Here is a 16,579-nt window from a genome sequence, read left to right as displayed (position 1 = left end):
CTACAGACAGTCTACTACACCAACCGTCTACCCGATCGTCCAGTGAGTTGACTCAACATTACTTTATACATGAAGTGCCCAGAGTTCAAGTCCTCCGCCCTTGACAGTGCACCACACAGCAACTGATGAGGGAATGTTTCACGATGTTGAATGTGGCCTAGATTTATTTACCCCCCCCCCCCTCCCCTGCGTCTGCCACCGAGTAACCTATATTCTGTACGTTGATAAAAGTGAATGTTAACAAAAGTAGGTGATGGATTTAACTAGGGCAAAGGTTACTGACGGCCTCACGCTGGCATCGTGCTTAAATTAACTTATCACAACAAGACTAATTAATTAACACGGATACTGGTTAGACTGTACCACCGTTTTCTTTGTCTATTGCTGCAACAGTTCATGGGGTGTAGTAGATCGATGTGGTCAGCTTTGTGATGTGGACAGCTCTATGATGTGGTCAGCTATGTGATGTGGTCAGCTCTGTGATGTGGTCAGCTCTATGATGTGGTCAGCTCTATAATGTGGTCAGTCATATGATGTGGTCAGCTTTATGATGTGGTCAGCTCTATGATGTGGTCAGCTCTATGATGTGGTCAGCTCTATGATGTGGTCAGCTCTATGATGTGGTCAGCTCTATGATGTGGTCAGCTCTGTGATGTGGTCAGTCCTGTGATGTGGTCAGCTCTATGATGTGGTCAGCTCTGTGATGTGGTCAGCTTTATGATGTGGTCAGCTCTATGATGTTGTCAGCTCTATGATGTGGTCAGCTCTATGATGTGGTCAGCTCTGTGATGTGGTCAGCTTTATGATGTGGTCAGCTCTATGATGTTGTCAGCTCTATGATGTGGTCAGCTCTATGATGTGGTCAGCTCTGTGATGTGGTCAGCTCTATGATGTGGTCAGCTCTGTGATGTGGTCAGCTTTATGATGTGGTCAGCTCTATGATGTTGTCAGCTCTATGATGTGGTCAGCTCTATGATGTGGTCAGCTCTGTGATGTGGTCAGCTTTATGATGTGGTCAGCTCTATGATGTTGTCAGCTCTATGATGTGGTCAGCTCTATGATGTGGTCAGCTCTGTGATGTGGTCAGTCCTGTGATCTGTGGTAACCTCTATGATGTGGTCAGCTCTATGATTTGGTCAGCTCTATGATTTGGTCAGCTCTATGATGTGTTCAGTCCTGTGATCTGGTCAGCTCTATCATGGGGTCAGCTCTATGATGTGGTCAGCTCTGTGATGTGGTCAGCTCTATGATGTACCCAGCATAAGCGACTCCTATGCACACGATTTGTCTAGCCTGTAAATGTCACACTCAGGCGTCGTTCGCTCACTATGATAATGACCAGTAGGGGCAGATTATTCTCAACCAGTCAATAGTTTTTAATTACAAGTATATGAATTCATTTATATTTATATATATATATATATATATATATATATATATATATATATATATATATATATATATATATATATTTATATATATAGGCCTATATATATATATATATATATTGTTACGACTGTGGGGACGTAGGATGCAGGTATGGGGGACGACGCACGTGTTAGAGTTAGATTGCTATTAAGGATGACAGCCATATTAACCTGTGACCGTTGGGGGAGACAGTATGGCGGGCAGACTGGACGTAAAACCTAGGAAGTTATCATTAGGGTCTGACCTTTTAATTAGGTACGATAGAACTATGGCGCCCTCCAAATTAGGTTAGGCTTGGTTGGGGGAAGGACAAAGAAGTTAGGACTAGGAGGGTTAAGGCAGTCAGGGTACGGCAGCTCACCAGTTAGGACGTGTAGTTGTAGATAGTATAGTTTAGAATAGGTGGTAGGATTTGTGTGTTGTATTTTGATGGCGGTTACTTTTCAATATATTGTATCTCTGTTGTGAAGATTAAACTTACGTTGTTATTAAAAAGGTGTTCGTTATATTTAACGTGTGTTCTTGTCTACCTCCCCTCCTAAATCGAAAGATCTAGGTAGGTCGGGTCGTAACAATATATATATATATATATATATATATATATATATATATATATATATATATATATATATATATACGTATATTGAATAGTTCGAGATGAATGAGTCTAGATTTAATCTATCTGTGTGGTCTGTGTGTGTGGTTTGTCTAGCGGGAGTCTATGTGTCACTAATGCTATTGAAATCTGCTATACCTGAATGTAACTATGACATACGGCACTGTATCTGCATGTAACTGTGACAAACGACACTGCAACTGCACGTAGCGATGACATACGGCACTGTGCCTGCATGTAGCTATGACACACAACACTGTATCTGCATGTAACTATGACATTCAACACTGTATCTGCATGTAACTATGACATTCAACACTGTATCTGCATGTAACTATGACATTCAACACTGTATCTGCATGTAACTATGACACATACCACTGTGTCTGTATGTAGCTATGACACACGACACTTCCTGCACGTAACTATGACACATGCCACTGTACCTGCATTTAACTATGACACAAGACACACCAATTCGGAAAGACGCAGTTAATTTTTCGTGTCAGAACAGGAAAACTACGAAACAACAAGTTGATTTTAATATAATAAATATATAATTACAACTAATTATGTATTATATAGTTTCATAAAATTAAATTAATTGAAGAATGTTTGTATTAAGTCTAACATAGAAAATATATTTTAGTTAATGCTTATAAAAATTATTGATTAGCAAGAGAAACGTGTCGTTGATTAAAGTATAGAAACTACTTGTAAATTAATTATTGCATTTGTACATATTTAAAGTATAACATGCAAACTAGGAGAATCGTATATTTAAAAACGAATCTCTAAACTAGCAATATTAGCCAGTTTACGTAATCGTATGATGTTTGTGTATCGTATATAGTGCAAAGAACATTACAGAATTTTTTAAACTAAAACAAAGTAATTTAAAAGGTCAATATGAGATGGCGTGGTTGTATGGCAGAGCTGCGACTGCTGACCTGAAGGTCTCGAGTTCGGATCCCGGACTTGACGGCATGACGTCACTAGATCGAGCCAGCTCTGATGTATACCTGACTCCCGTTGTGACCTGTATTTAGATAAAAAATACCTCTATATATAAAAATACCTCTAGCGTAAAAGAGTACATGACGTAAGGTACACATAACAGATCCCATATGTTTTTATTATGTGGCTACATACAGCAAAAGGTACAGATCTCTCGAAACATCTGCCTGTACTTAAAATTCATGTGGTAGTAGACAAATATGTTGACACAACAATTTATCCCGCCAAAGATAAAATTAATTGAACAAACGAAGAAAAATACATTCTCGTAATATCCGTTCACACTGACTCCTTCAACAAAAATAATAACAAAAGAAATAATAATCCCGGGTATTGTACAAACAATTAAAATGATAGAGATCATCAGAGCCAGTTTGATAGCCTTCTTGTCGCGAGTTAGTTTCGAATCTTTCGCTCCCCGTGTGTTTTTTTCCCGCCACACTGATTTGTTTTGAAGTTTCCAGATGATTAAAGCTGTGAATAATATGACAAGCAATAAAGATATGAAGCCTAAAAACGCGTTGATGAGAAACGAATACGAGAGTACCGTACCGTCATCGGTCACGTGAATGCCAATTTTGGTTTTGTTGCTTCGCGGATAGAAGTTCCAGTCGTAGTACATAGTCGCGTAACCAGGCAGGACCATGATAATGGAGCTGATGAAAATGATGATCATGATGATTGATGTTTTTCTTGGCGTAATGATTTGTTTAATTGTAAGAGGGTACGCTATGCAGATGTATCTTTCAGCTGTAATGAAAGCCATAATGAGACACGTTATCCTGGAGAAGCAGACGTTAGGCCAACCAGAAATGAGGTACTGAATCTCTCTTAAGTTGAACGGTGTATCGGAGTTCTCCACTAAAGGGTTCATCCAGATGGAGTATTCGAATAACAATACCATAGATAGTAAGTCAGATAAAGAAAATACAAACAAGCTGATGTTTGTTGTAGTTTTGAATCCTTGTTTGTAGAACACCACCATATTGATGGTGTTGGAGACCATCCCAAACAAAGACAAAACACCACCTAGAAAAACATAGTCTACAACTTCCATCACCAGCTGTTGGGACCGGCTAAAGAAAACGTCTCTTGGGTCGTTTTCTCGAAGCATTGTTATCAAGATAGGATATTTCTTTAATTTAATATATTTTGAGAGTAGTGTTAAGGATATTTATAATTTGGTATATTATTTAATATTTAAGTAGTGTTATATCTAAGTTGTCAAGACTTTTTCCAACTCTGTAACATAATAAAATAGAACTGGTAAGATATATATATATATATATATATATATATATATATATATATATATATATATATATATATATATATATATATATATCCATGTTTACTCTAGCTCGTAATTACCGCCGTTACACCACACTATCACCTAACTACCACACACACACACTACTGAAACACTACATTACAAAAAAAATATTGCTGGAAAAAGCTTTTGCTTTTTTTGAATCCTTTACCCCGTATTCACTCTTTTATCAGGGACGTGAAAGTTAAATGCTAATTGGCTAACTTTTTATATGTAAGATAAATATTGAACACAACTTATCAATTAAAGAGTTAATTCAGTTTACGTAATAATACAACGCTAACTTAAATGTATTTTTTTGCCAATTAGCATAATTATTAAATTAATTAAATTAATAACAGACACAACTAAAAATAATTTTCTTTCCAGCAAATTAAAGGGCAATTATTAAATCGATATGTTAATAATTTATAATATACAGTCAGAAAATTAAAGTAATTAAAGAACTGGTGGCTAAGAAAAAATGGATTTAAATTAATCCCTGATGCGTTTCGTCTTTGTTTAATTAAAATTTAATTATGATAAAAGACATACATTTCTCAAAGCAAGATCTAAATTTCAACTTTTGATGGCTGAGTTAATTAGTTCACTTTTAATTACAAATTTTAAAATGTATAGATCTATATTTTAAAATTTGAAGATGCAATGCTACATTAAGGTTCATTTTTTTAAAGAATGTTTTGATTATAAACTCCTCCTCAGTCTGACCTTCACCTTTAAGCTGACGTGCATGCTTTCATAAACACGCGCATATTCATTCATACACAAACAAACATACACACTCACACACACATCTGAAAACAGCAAAGAATACTTTGTTTTTTTTTATTTTTAGAACGGACGGAGTTAGGGAACAGCTTCTCGGGTTATGTTTTTTAACAACAAAAATCCGAATTTTAAGGAACGCAAAAGTTAACTATTTGTATGTTTACAACACGAATGCCGTTTTCAATGAATACAAACGTTGAACATCTTTAGTCTAACTATATTGACAGTCACATCTATTAAATGTATTAAATTTATCTAATTAATGAAGTATTGAATTAAAAACTTGGAGTAAGATTTGGCGGTTAAGTGTGGACCTGGGGCAAGTTTTGGAGGTTGAGTGTGGACATCAAGTAAGATTTGGTGGTTAAGTGTGGACATCAAGCAAGATTTGGTGGTGAAGTGTGGACATCAAGCGGATTTGGTAGTTAAGTGTGGACATCAAGCAAGATTTGGTGGTGAAGTGTGGACATCAAGCGGATTTGGTAGTTAAGTGTGGACCTGGGGCAAGTTTTGGTGGTTAAGTGTGGACATCAAGCAAGATTTGGTGGTTAAGTGTGGACATCAAGTAAGATTTGGTGGTTAAGTGTGAACATCTAGCAAGACTTGGTGGTTCTGTGTGGACATCAAGCAAGTTTTGGTGGTTAAGTGTGAACATCAAGCAAGAGTTGGTGGTTAAGTGTGAACATCAAGTAAGATTTGGTGGTTAAATGTGAACATCTAGCAAGATTTGGTGGTTCAGTGTGGACATCAAGCAAGTTTTGGTGGTTAAGTGTGAACATCAAGCAAGATTTGGTGGTTAAGTGTGGACCTGGGGCAAGTTTTGGAGGTTAAGTGTGAACATCAAGTAAGATTTGGTGGTTAAGTGTGGACAACTAACAAGATTTGGTGGTTAAGTGTGGACATCAATCAAAATTTGGTGGTTAAGTGTGGACATCAAGCAAGATGTGGAGGTTAAGTGTGGACATCAAGCAAGATTTTGTGGTTAAGTGTGGACAACTAGCAAGATTTGGTGGTTAAGTGTGGACATCTAGCAAGATTTAGTGGTTAAGTGTGGATATCAATCAAAATTTGGTGGTTAAGTGTGGACATCAAGCAAGATTTGGTGGTTAAGTGTGGACAACTAGCAAGATTCGGTGGTTAAGTGTGGACATCAAGCAAGATTTGGTGGTTAAGTCTAAACTTCGAGCACCGAATTTGTGTGGAAGTGTGTACTTGCAACGCAATATTTTAATAGTACCGCAGAGATAATCTCATCACAAATCTCCTGACAAATTGTATGTATAAAAACCATAAAAATATATAAAACTCGATCATTTAATAAATTTTTTTAAAAATAACTAAATGCCGCATTTTAGAAGATTAAGCATTTAGTTTGATAAAAAAATATCAGCTCTGGAAGTGTTCTTTGGTTATGTTAATTAATAAGGCTGATTATAATATTTCAAGCACAACCCCACTGTAATTTAGTAAAATCTGAATAATTCGGCAGTGTTTTAAAATGTTTACCGTTATCAACTTAATGAGGTTTTACATGCAAGAATTCACAACTACAACAAATGTCAATCTGTTTGTAATGTCTTTATCTGATTTGCTATCTGTGGTGGTTTTATTCGAGTATTCGATCTGGATGAAACTTTTAGTGGAGAACTCCGATACACCGTTCAACTTAAGAGAGATTCAGTACCTCATTTCTGGTTGGCCTAACGTCTGCTTCTCCAGGATAACGTGTCTCACTATGGCTTTCATTACAGCTGAAAGATACGTCTGCATAGCGTACCCTCTTACAATAAAACACATCATTACGTCAAGAAAAACATCAATCATTATTATCATCATCTTTATCAGCTCCATTATCATGGTCCTGCCTAGTTACGCGACTATGTACTACGACTGGAACTTCTATCCGCGAAGCAACAAAACCAAGATTGGCATTCACGTGACCGATACGGTACTCTCGTATTCATTTCTTATTCAAAACACTGGGGGAGCTAACCGTATGCTGACCTGCGACATCAAAGCTGGTACACTGATTCTTATGTTTTCTTTTATTGTAATTGTTTATGAAATCCCAGACGAACGTATAACTTTTGCAAATTTTTGTGTTGAACTATTAGAAACTATGGATTTTATCAATTTTTGTTTTCATTTGTTTTATAATGTTAGAATAATAGCTAAAGGCTATATGGAGTTTTTAAGCTCAGTTTAAACTGTAAAATCTGTATTTGATGAACAAACAAATCTACCTGAGATAGTGAGAGCAGATAATTAAATCTTCGATATGTAAGGAGTACAATCTTGTCAAACAAATTCTGTCGTTTAAATTAACAATATTTAAATTGTTTAGAACACAAAAAAAACCTGAAATATTAATAAGGACTCTAGCAAAGCAACTTTTAAAACATGCCATAACCTTTTTGTTAGGTTTATAAATTTAAACATTAAGTAGTATAGTATAATTACATGAGATTTTCCTTACAAATTTATCTCTAAAACCATTTCTCACAATGATTAGATAATCTATTTTTTTATCAATAATAATGTTGTTGTTTTTTACTTTCTCGTATATACGTAGTATAGAGAAAGTATTGTAATCGTGCAAAAAAAAATCGAGATTTTTACAAATCTCGACGTTTTACATCTCACTGATACGGAAAAACATAATTTTACAATATTGTCCGTATGTCTGTGTGTGTGTCTGTGTGTCTGTGTGTCCGTGTGTAAACACGATAACTTGAGTACCGTTACAGCCAGGTTGATGAAATTTCATATATAAGTATTATATCAAAATCGTAGATCCGTATCAACTTTTGAGCGATTTCCGACAACCGGAAGTGGTATTTTTTCTACTTTGAATTTTTCAAGATCTAATTCTCTACCTTCTGTTAAATTTTGAGTAATTTCCGTTGACCGGAAGTAGTAATTTACGCTACTTCCGATTTCTCAAAAAACTAATGTAAATTTTAAAAGTACTAATAATATTGCGCACTATTATGCGCTTTTTTATTTCGCGTTCACTTGGTGTGCAATTAATTTGTCTACGAGATTTTATTCTATTTTTAAAACTTTAAGTATTTAAAATGGATTAAAAATCATGTCTATAGCCCGAGTTCCCATCCCCTGTTATTTTATATAAAAATATTCGAGAAAGTTTAGGGGAGATCACTCCCAGTTTTTTTGTTTAATTATGACTTTTGATATAGATCTAGTTGGCAATAAAGATTGTTTCAACTTATACTAATAAACTTTTTTTTTCGACTTTTTAATAAATTTAATTTCCGGGGACAAAACAAAAAAAAATCTCAAATGTCTAGTGAACAAATGAAATGGTCTTTTAAAAGAAATATGTTAAAACACGGTTGTATCGTTAACAATCACATGGAAGGTGAAGTAGAGTTGGTGTGTTCCGTGGCCAAGTGGCGAATATAGCGCCATCTCTACGTAGGACCTTAAATTCCGTATGACTTTCTATCATTTAACATCTACGTTACCGCAGTATTAGTATTTTAAAAGTTCTGCGTCGCTAACTCACTTGAAAATGTTAAAATGAAAATGTATCAACATTTTTCACAAAACGCACATCTAAGAGTATTAGACATCGTACCGGTTACAACACAGTGGATAAATATAACTGTTTTTATTTTTTGCACAAACTGAAGTAGTAATTGTTAAATATAAAATAAACCGTAGTGACCTCCCCTAAACTTTCATGAATATTCATATATAAAACAACAGGGGATGGCAACTTGGGATATAGACATGATTTTTAATCCATTTTAAATACTTAAACGTTTTAAAAAATAATAGAATCTCGTAGCAAAGAGAATTGCACACCAAGTGAAAGCCAAAAAAAAAAGCTTGTTATTAAATCGTTATTTATGAATTTTTTTTAGTACTTTACATGTTTTATTTACACTAGAGTTTCATAACTAAAACCCATTGCGCACCTATTGAACGTGATGGCGCGTGTTGTGTGGTTGGATAGAAATGCCTACTAATTTGGTCAAAATTTCAATTAATTCATAAAAAATAATTGGGCATCCAGTTAAGTCAAATTTATTTTCAGATTGCATTGTCTTCATGTCTTGAGCCACGACCAATTACGAACCGTATCTGTCAAGTAGAAGTGTCAAGATTTTCGCTCCCGCGTTTCGATCTAGACAGACTGACGACAGAGGAAGTGAGTTAAATAAAAGCTTGTAAAAAGACGACGTTCTTCATGTTTAGTGGGACAGACAAAAACGAATTCCCCTCCGTTCGCAAAAAAAGACAGATTTAATAACATGCGGGAATTCCCGTTCACGAATAATGATGTCTTTTGTTACGTCAACTGTCTTTGATTAAAAATAATAATTAGTAAATGTTCAGTGTATAAAAATAAATAAAAGGCAGTATTTAAAATACCTTCCACATTTCACTTGATCAATACACGCTAACTATGCAATTATTTTTTCCCAACACCAAAACAAAGTAATAATAAACCGGGAGTGATCTCCCCTAAACTTTCTCGAATATTCTTATATAACTTGGAATATAGACATCTATATCTATCTATCTATATACTACTAAAACTCAACTTTGTTTACATGTTTGAATATTTATTTGTTTGTCTGATTTCGTACTGTAAGGAAACTGCTCTATATGGGGGGCTGTAAAATAGTATGTAGGTAGAGAACAATTTTTTATTGCAGACAGACTGTTAATCACACATTTATTTAAAGACGTTAATTAATTTATTGATTTATACATAGGTAGATTAACCACATTAATTTTAAAAGATTAGAAAAACCACTAGACTCGACGAAACAGTGACGTCACATTTTTTTCTTTACTTTTTAGCACAATAAAATGGCGGCGTCTATCGAACAAGATAGTGTTCCCATTCCAAAGTTTAACGCGTTCTAAAGCTAATTTTCTGTCGGCTATAACTTTAACAATACGCCCGTTTGCTGTATTTATTACGTTCCAACACTTAAAATTAACTTTCAACTGTCTTTTTCATTTAGTTTTACGATAAATTTCTCTAGATCTACAGATCAGCTGTCGAAGGAAGAACATGTTATCATTATGAAATCTAGATTTTAGATCTACATCTAGATCTAGGTCACTAGACTTTATGTAAATTCTAGATCTAGACTTAATGCAAATTCTACATCTAGAATCTATTTCAGGCCTTATTTTATATAAATCTTTGTTTAGCTTTAATGACCATCTAATTCGAGAATACATCGGATTTTTCTATCTAGGTTCTAGAGATAGATATAGTAGGATTTCTCGCTTTATTGGAGGCGTGGTCGGTTGCTAACAACAATGGCGTCCGGACCGGACGCATGACTTCCGCCTATTTTTAGGCTATGTTTACCACAGCAAAATGGCGGGTTTTCACGTTATATAAACATGCAAAACGAGTCGTAGAATCTAGATCTAGATAATTCTATCTAGATCTACATAATTTCAAACCTTCATTAATTTATATAAATCTTGTTTGGCTAATTTAAGATCAAATTTAATTTGAAAGTTACTACTACTAGACTTAGATCTAGATCTATGCGCGTAAATCAAGTTGCATAAGGAGACTCAAAGTATTAAACTAGAGTATAAAAAAACATCTATGATGTCACGAGTTGAATAGCTAAGTTGTTAGTGTAATCGGCTTGCATGCGGGTTGCACGGGTTCTAGACCAATACGACAATGATAATTTTTTTTTCATTTTATTTTTTAGGTGTGAATGATTAAGTTGCCTATCTGAACTTGATGGGGTACAGGTCAGGTGAAGTAGAGTTAATCTGTTTCTTTGTCCTAAGCATATGAAGGGATAGTGTGGTCAGAGATATGCTCGACTGGAATCGTTTTTTTAAACGATAAAAACATGTTGTCTGAGACTTGGCGGGACACTGGGCAGGTGAAGTAGAGTTGAGTAGGTCACCTGTGACGTCAGTATATGAAGGGATAGTCCGAAATCGTTGTTTTCGGTGTTTTTAAAAGTTAATACCATCTTTTTGAATGTGGGGTCTGGTTTTTTTGTGACGATAAGTGACAGACGTGATGTTTTTTATGGATGACCTCCGAAACCCACAGTTATCCAACGGATGACGGGTAGTCTAGTGATTTTTAATTACTTAAACTTTTAAAAATAGAATAGAGTCTCGTAGAAAAAATAATTGCGCACCAAGCGAACGCCAAAACAAAATATGCATAATAGTGCGTAATATTATTAGTACTTTATAAATTTACATGCGTTTTTTGAGAAATCGGAAATAGCGTAAATTAGTACTTCCGGTCAACGGAAATTACTCCAAAATTGGCAGAAGGTAGAGAATAACATCTTTTACTTACATGTGAAATTTCATTTATCTATCCTAAATAGTACTCAAGTTATAGGCTTTTGAAAAATTCAAAATAGAAAAAGTACCACTTCCGGTTATCGGAAATCGCTCAAAAGTTGATACGAATCTACGATTTTGATAAAATACTTTTATATAAAATCTCATCAACCTAGCTGTAACGGTACTCAAGTTATCGTGTTTACACACACACAGACAGACAGACAGACAGACAAACACACACATACACACACAGACACACAGACATACGGACAAGATTGCAAAATTATGTTTTTCCGCATCAGTGAGGTGTAAGACGTTTTTATTTTTGCACGATTACAAGACTTTCTCTATACTTCGTATATACGAGAAAGTAAAAAGAAATTTTGTTTCTCCCAATGTTGTTTTTGTATGAAGGGAATTAATTGTGTTTTCCTAATTTATCAAGTGACGTAATATGTGCTAAAGAACTAAATGTAAATAATTTTGAGATACAATTAGAATTTTTGTAAATGGTGATACATTTTTTAAAATTTTGTTTGATGGATGGATATGCCGACAATTATCATTATAAGTTTGCAAAATGAAAATTGTTATAATTTTTTTAAATAATTAAGTTAGAAGATGAGCACTTTAGATGAATAACACTATGACTATATTCATTTGGAATCCTTGGTCACATACATGTATAATCGAGCTTTATACATTAGATAGATATACACATTAAACTTAAAGAAATGGTGCCAAGACAAAATGGTCTTAAATTAACACCTGAAAGCGTTTCGTCTTAGCCCCTTAATTCGCCACTGATTGCTGGCTAGATAGTAATTCCTGCCGCCGTGTAGAAAATACAATTAAATGATGTTATTAATTTTTATTAGGACGGCAATAATACAAAGCATTCAAGACAACCAAGATCATGAGAGATCTGCGCGTTAGTAAACAAAATAACGCATTTCTCTACAATTTTTAAAAAATTCGATTTTTCCAATCGTGTTTCCTTTTGCGTCCGCATTTTGAGCCTTTATCTCCGTGAAATTCACGTTTTCCAACCACGCCAACGAAGCTCCAGCACATATCAATCTAGTATATAAAACTTCACAACCGAGGCCAAAAAAAGAAAAAAAAATTAAACAATAGAAAATATATTTAAAAAATTAAAATACAAAAAAAAAATTAAAAACATATTTATATAAAAAATTAAAATATAAAAAAAAATATTTAAAAAAAAATATTTAGATCTAGATCTATATAAGAAAGTAAAATATAAAAAAAAATTAAATTTAAATTAAAAAAAAAAATTATTTAGAGGCTTATATTATAGATAACGCGTGTCGTGATGTTAATTACAAATTGGTATACACGCCGAGCATCGTTGGAGTGTTTAAGGAGCGAGCGTACATTTCACCAAAATGTCTGTCTTGCTATGGGGCCAGATTGTATACCTGAAGCCTGCAGCTTTGAAAGTGGCTTGTCTAGTTAAGGATTTGAAAGTGGCTTGTCTAGTTAAGGATTTGAAAGTGGCTTGTCTAGTTAAGGATTTGAAAGTGGCTTGTCTAGTTAACGATTTGAAAATGGCTTGTCTAGTTAAGGATTTAAAAGTGGCTTGTCTAGATAAGGATTTGAAAGTGGCTTGTCTAGTTAACGATTTGAAAGTGGCTTGTCTAGTTAACGATTTGAAAATGGCTTGTCTAGTTAAGGATTTGAAAGTGGCTTGTCTAGATAAGGATTTGAAAGTGGCTTGTCTAGTTAACGATTTGAAAATGGCTTGTCTAGTTAAGGATTTGAAAGTGGCTTGTCTAGATAAGGATTTGAAAGTGGCTTGTCTAGTTAAGGATTTGAAAATGGCTTGTCTAGATAAGGATTTGAAAGTGGCTTGTCTAGTTAACGATTTGAAAATGGCTTGTCTAGTTAAGGATTTGAAAGTAGCTTGTCTAGTTAAGAATTTGAAAGTCGTCGTTAAACAGTGTGCGTATGGGCCTGAAAGAAAATACCCTCATGGTGGGGGGGGGGGGGGGGGCGCGTTCCATAAGTGCAGAGTCCTGAAGTCTGCTGTTAGGGTTGCTAGTGGAGGCCTTGACCTCGGCCCTCATGGTGTGAAAGTAAAGGCCAGAGAATAATAATCCCTATGGGCGGGGGGCGTCCAAAGCCGGAGTCCTGAAGTCTGTTGCTAGTGGCGCACCTAAGTGCTGTAGGGGTTAGCTGCAAGTCGTTCGCCACGGTAGGGAGAGTTGCTCAAGTTCCATTGAACTCTGGCCGATCTGTTTGAACAAAAGCACTGTCAAGCGTGAGATAACGCGCCCTATCAGGCAGAGTCCTAAAGTGTCTGTCCCGTAGGGTCTTCGGGTCGTCTGTCGCTTACGTGAGATAGTGAGCGCCCTATTAAGGCAGTTAGAGAACCGGAGTCTGCTGCTGGGGTTGCTGGTGGTGGTCTTTTAAGGCTGCCATAGTGTGCCTGTCTGTGTCCCCGATAAGCATTTCATATTGACGTTCAATAACTGCAGAGTCCTGAAGTCTGCTGTAGGGTTGGGTGGGGCGGTGGGGCGGTAGGGGATCCCCAGTATACCTGTCGCACATGTGTGAGAGAGAGAGAGTGCCCTTTTATTTATGTATTATTAGTTTGTTATTATATAGGTTTTCGGCGTTTTTGTGAGGATGTGTAGAAGTGGGGGAGGGGGGAGTTAAAAATCGTCTTTCATGGATGACCCTAATAACAAGCTTTTTTTACAATTATATCCTAAAAAGTAGGGGGGGAAATGCATTCAAAAAGTTTGAATAACAAGCTTTTATTTAATGATTTTCTTTAAATATATAAAGCGGGAGTGATTTCCCTTAAACTTTATCGACACTAAATCTAACCTCAGGAGAGCCGCAGTTGATGGCCACAACATCGAATCTCATGAGAGCCGTAGTTGACGGTTTGTGTGGACCTGGAACAAAATTTGGTGGTTAAGTCTAAACTTCGAGCACCGAATTTGTTGTCCAGTGTGTACTTTCTTCTTCTTCGTTTTTTAATTTTAGTGCTAGAAGGGATCCCCTCCAACACAATTAAGTATACGTGTCAACTTGTTATGCGCCTTTGAAGCCATTGACTCCGATTTCAGCCCGCTTTTTCTGTTTGGATTGGCTTACATAGCCTTTGTCCAACAAAAAAAAAAAAAAAAAAAAAAACTACAAGGCAGCAGTTGTTTGTATTTAGAGTTGTCTCTCCTTTCCGGTTTAGCAGCTTTACCGACTAGACCACGTCAAGCCCCAGTGTGTACTTTGAACACAAATTTTAATGGTACCGCTGAGATAATCTAATCACAAATCTCCTGACAAATTGTATGTATAACATCTAGAAACGAATATAAACACTCAATTATCAAAATATTTTTTTTTAAATACTAAGAGCCATTTTTTTTAAGATTTAGTTTAAAAAATCAAAATCAGCTCTGAAAGTGTCTTTTTATCATGTTCAATTAATAAGGCTAATTATAATATTTCAAGCTAAACTCCACTGTAATTTTGTCAAGTAAAACATTCTGCAGCGTTTATTAAATTTCTACCGTCAATAACTTAATGGTGTTTTACAAGCAAGAATTCACAACTACAACAAATGTCAATGTTTGTATATTCTTTATCTGATTTGCTATCTATGGTGATTTAATTCGAGTAATCGATCTGGATGAACCCGATACACCGTTCAACTTAAGAGAGATTCAGTACCTCATTTCTGGTTGGCCTAACGTCTGCTTCTCCAGGATAACGTGTCTCATTATGGCTTTTATTACAGCTGAAAGATACGTCTGCATAGCGTACCCTCTTACAATAAAACAAATCATTACGCCAAGAAAAACATTCATCATGATTATCATCTTCATCAGCTCCATTATCATGGTCCTGCCTAGTTACGCGACTATGTACTACGACTGGAACTTCTATCCGCGAAGCAACAAAACCAAAATTGGCATTTACGTGACCGATGACGGTACGGTACTCTCGTATTCATTTCTTATACAAAACACTGAGGGAGCTAACCGTATACTGACCTGCGACATCAAAGCTGTTACACTGATTCTTATGTTTTCTTTTATTGTAATTGTTTATGAAATCCCAGACGAACGTATAACTTTAGCAAATTTTTGTGTTGAACTATTAGAAACTATGGATTTTATCAATTTCTGTTTTCATTTGTTTTATAATATTAGAATAATATCTAAAGGCTATATGGAGTTTCTAAACTCAGTTTAAACTGTAAAATGTTCATTTGATGAACAAATAAATTTACCTGAGATAGTAAAATCATATAATTAGAACCTTCAAATGTAAACAAGTATAATCTTGTCAAACAAATTCTGCTGCTTAAATTAACAATGTTTAAATTGTTTAGGATCAAAAGACAAAACCTGAAATATTTATAAGGACTCTAGCAAAGCAACTTTTTAAACATGCTATAACCTTTTTGTTAGCGTTATAAATTTTAATATTAAAATACTGTAGTATAATTACTTGAGATTTCCATTACACGATTATTTCTAAAACCATTTCTCAAAATAATTAAGATAAGCTCATTTTGTTCTCAGTTGGTTTTTTTATGATATAGATTTAGTTAACAATAAGATTGTTTCAACGTAAAAGTAAACTTTTTCCGACTTTTAAATTAATTTCATCTTCGGTGACTTATATATGTATATCTATTTATGTATATCTATATATGTATATCTATGTATGTATATTTATTTATAAAATGTGTAAAATGAACCAATCAAATGTTCTGCTCTAATGTAAGGATAGCAACAGACTCTCCTATAAACACAGTCAACACCTAGCCTGTGTTTATCCTCCAAATCCATGGTTAGCCCACTGGGAAATAATTCCCTTACTAAAAGGTCAACAGACCAGACTGCTCTACATCAACAACTGGTATATGGATATTATTGCCACTCCCCGTCTTTTTCACACACGCACATGTATGCACGTGCTATATCACATACACACACACATAAACACAGGCACACATAGACAAACACACACACACACATACAGACACACGCGCGCGCACTTTAATAAAACACTTTAAACAAAAAAAAAAAAACTCGAATTCCTAGTGAACAAAA

The sequence above is a fragment of the Physella acuta genome, unplaced genomic scaffold (assembly GCF_028476545.2).
Source record: "Physella acuta isolate Inbredline_101_S28 unplaced genomic scaffold, ASM2847654v3 ptg000890l, whole genome shotgun sequence".
In the NCBI taxonomy this organism is placed as follows: Eukaryota; Metazoa; Mollusca; class Gastropoda; family Physidae; genus Physella; species Physella acuta.
This window is presented reverse-complemented; position numbering follows the sequence as displayed.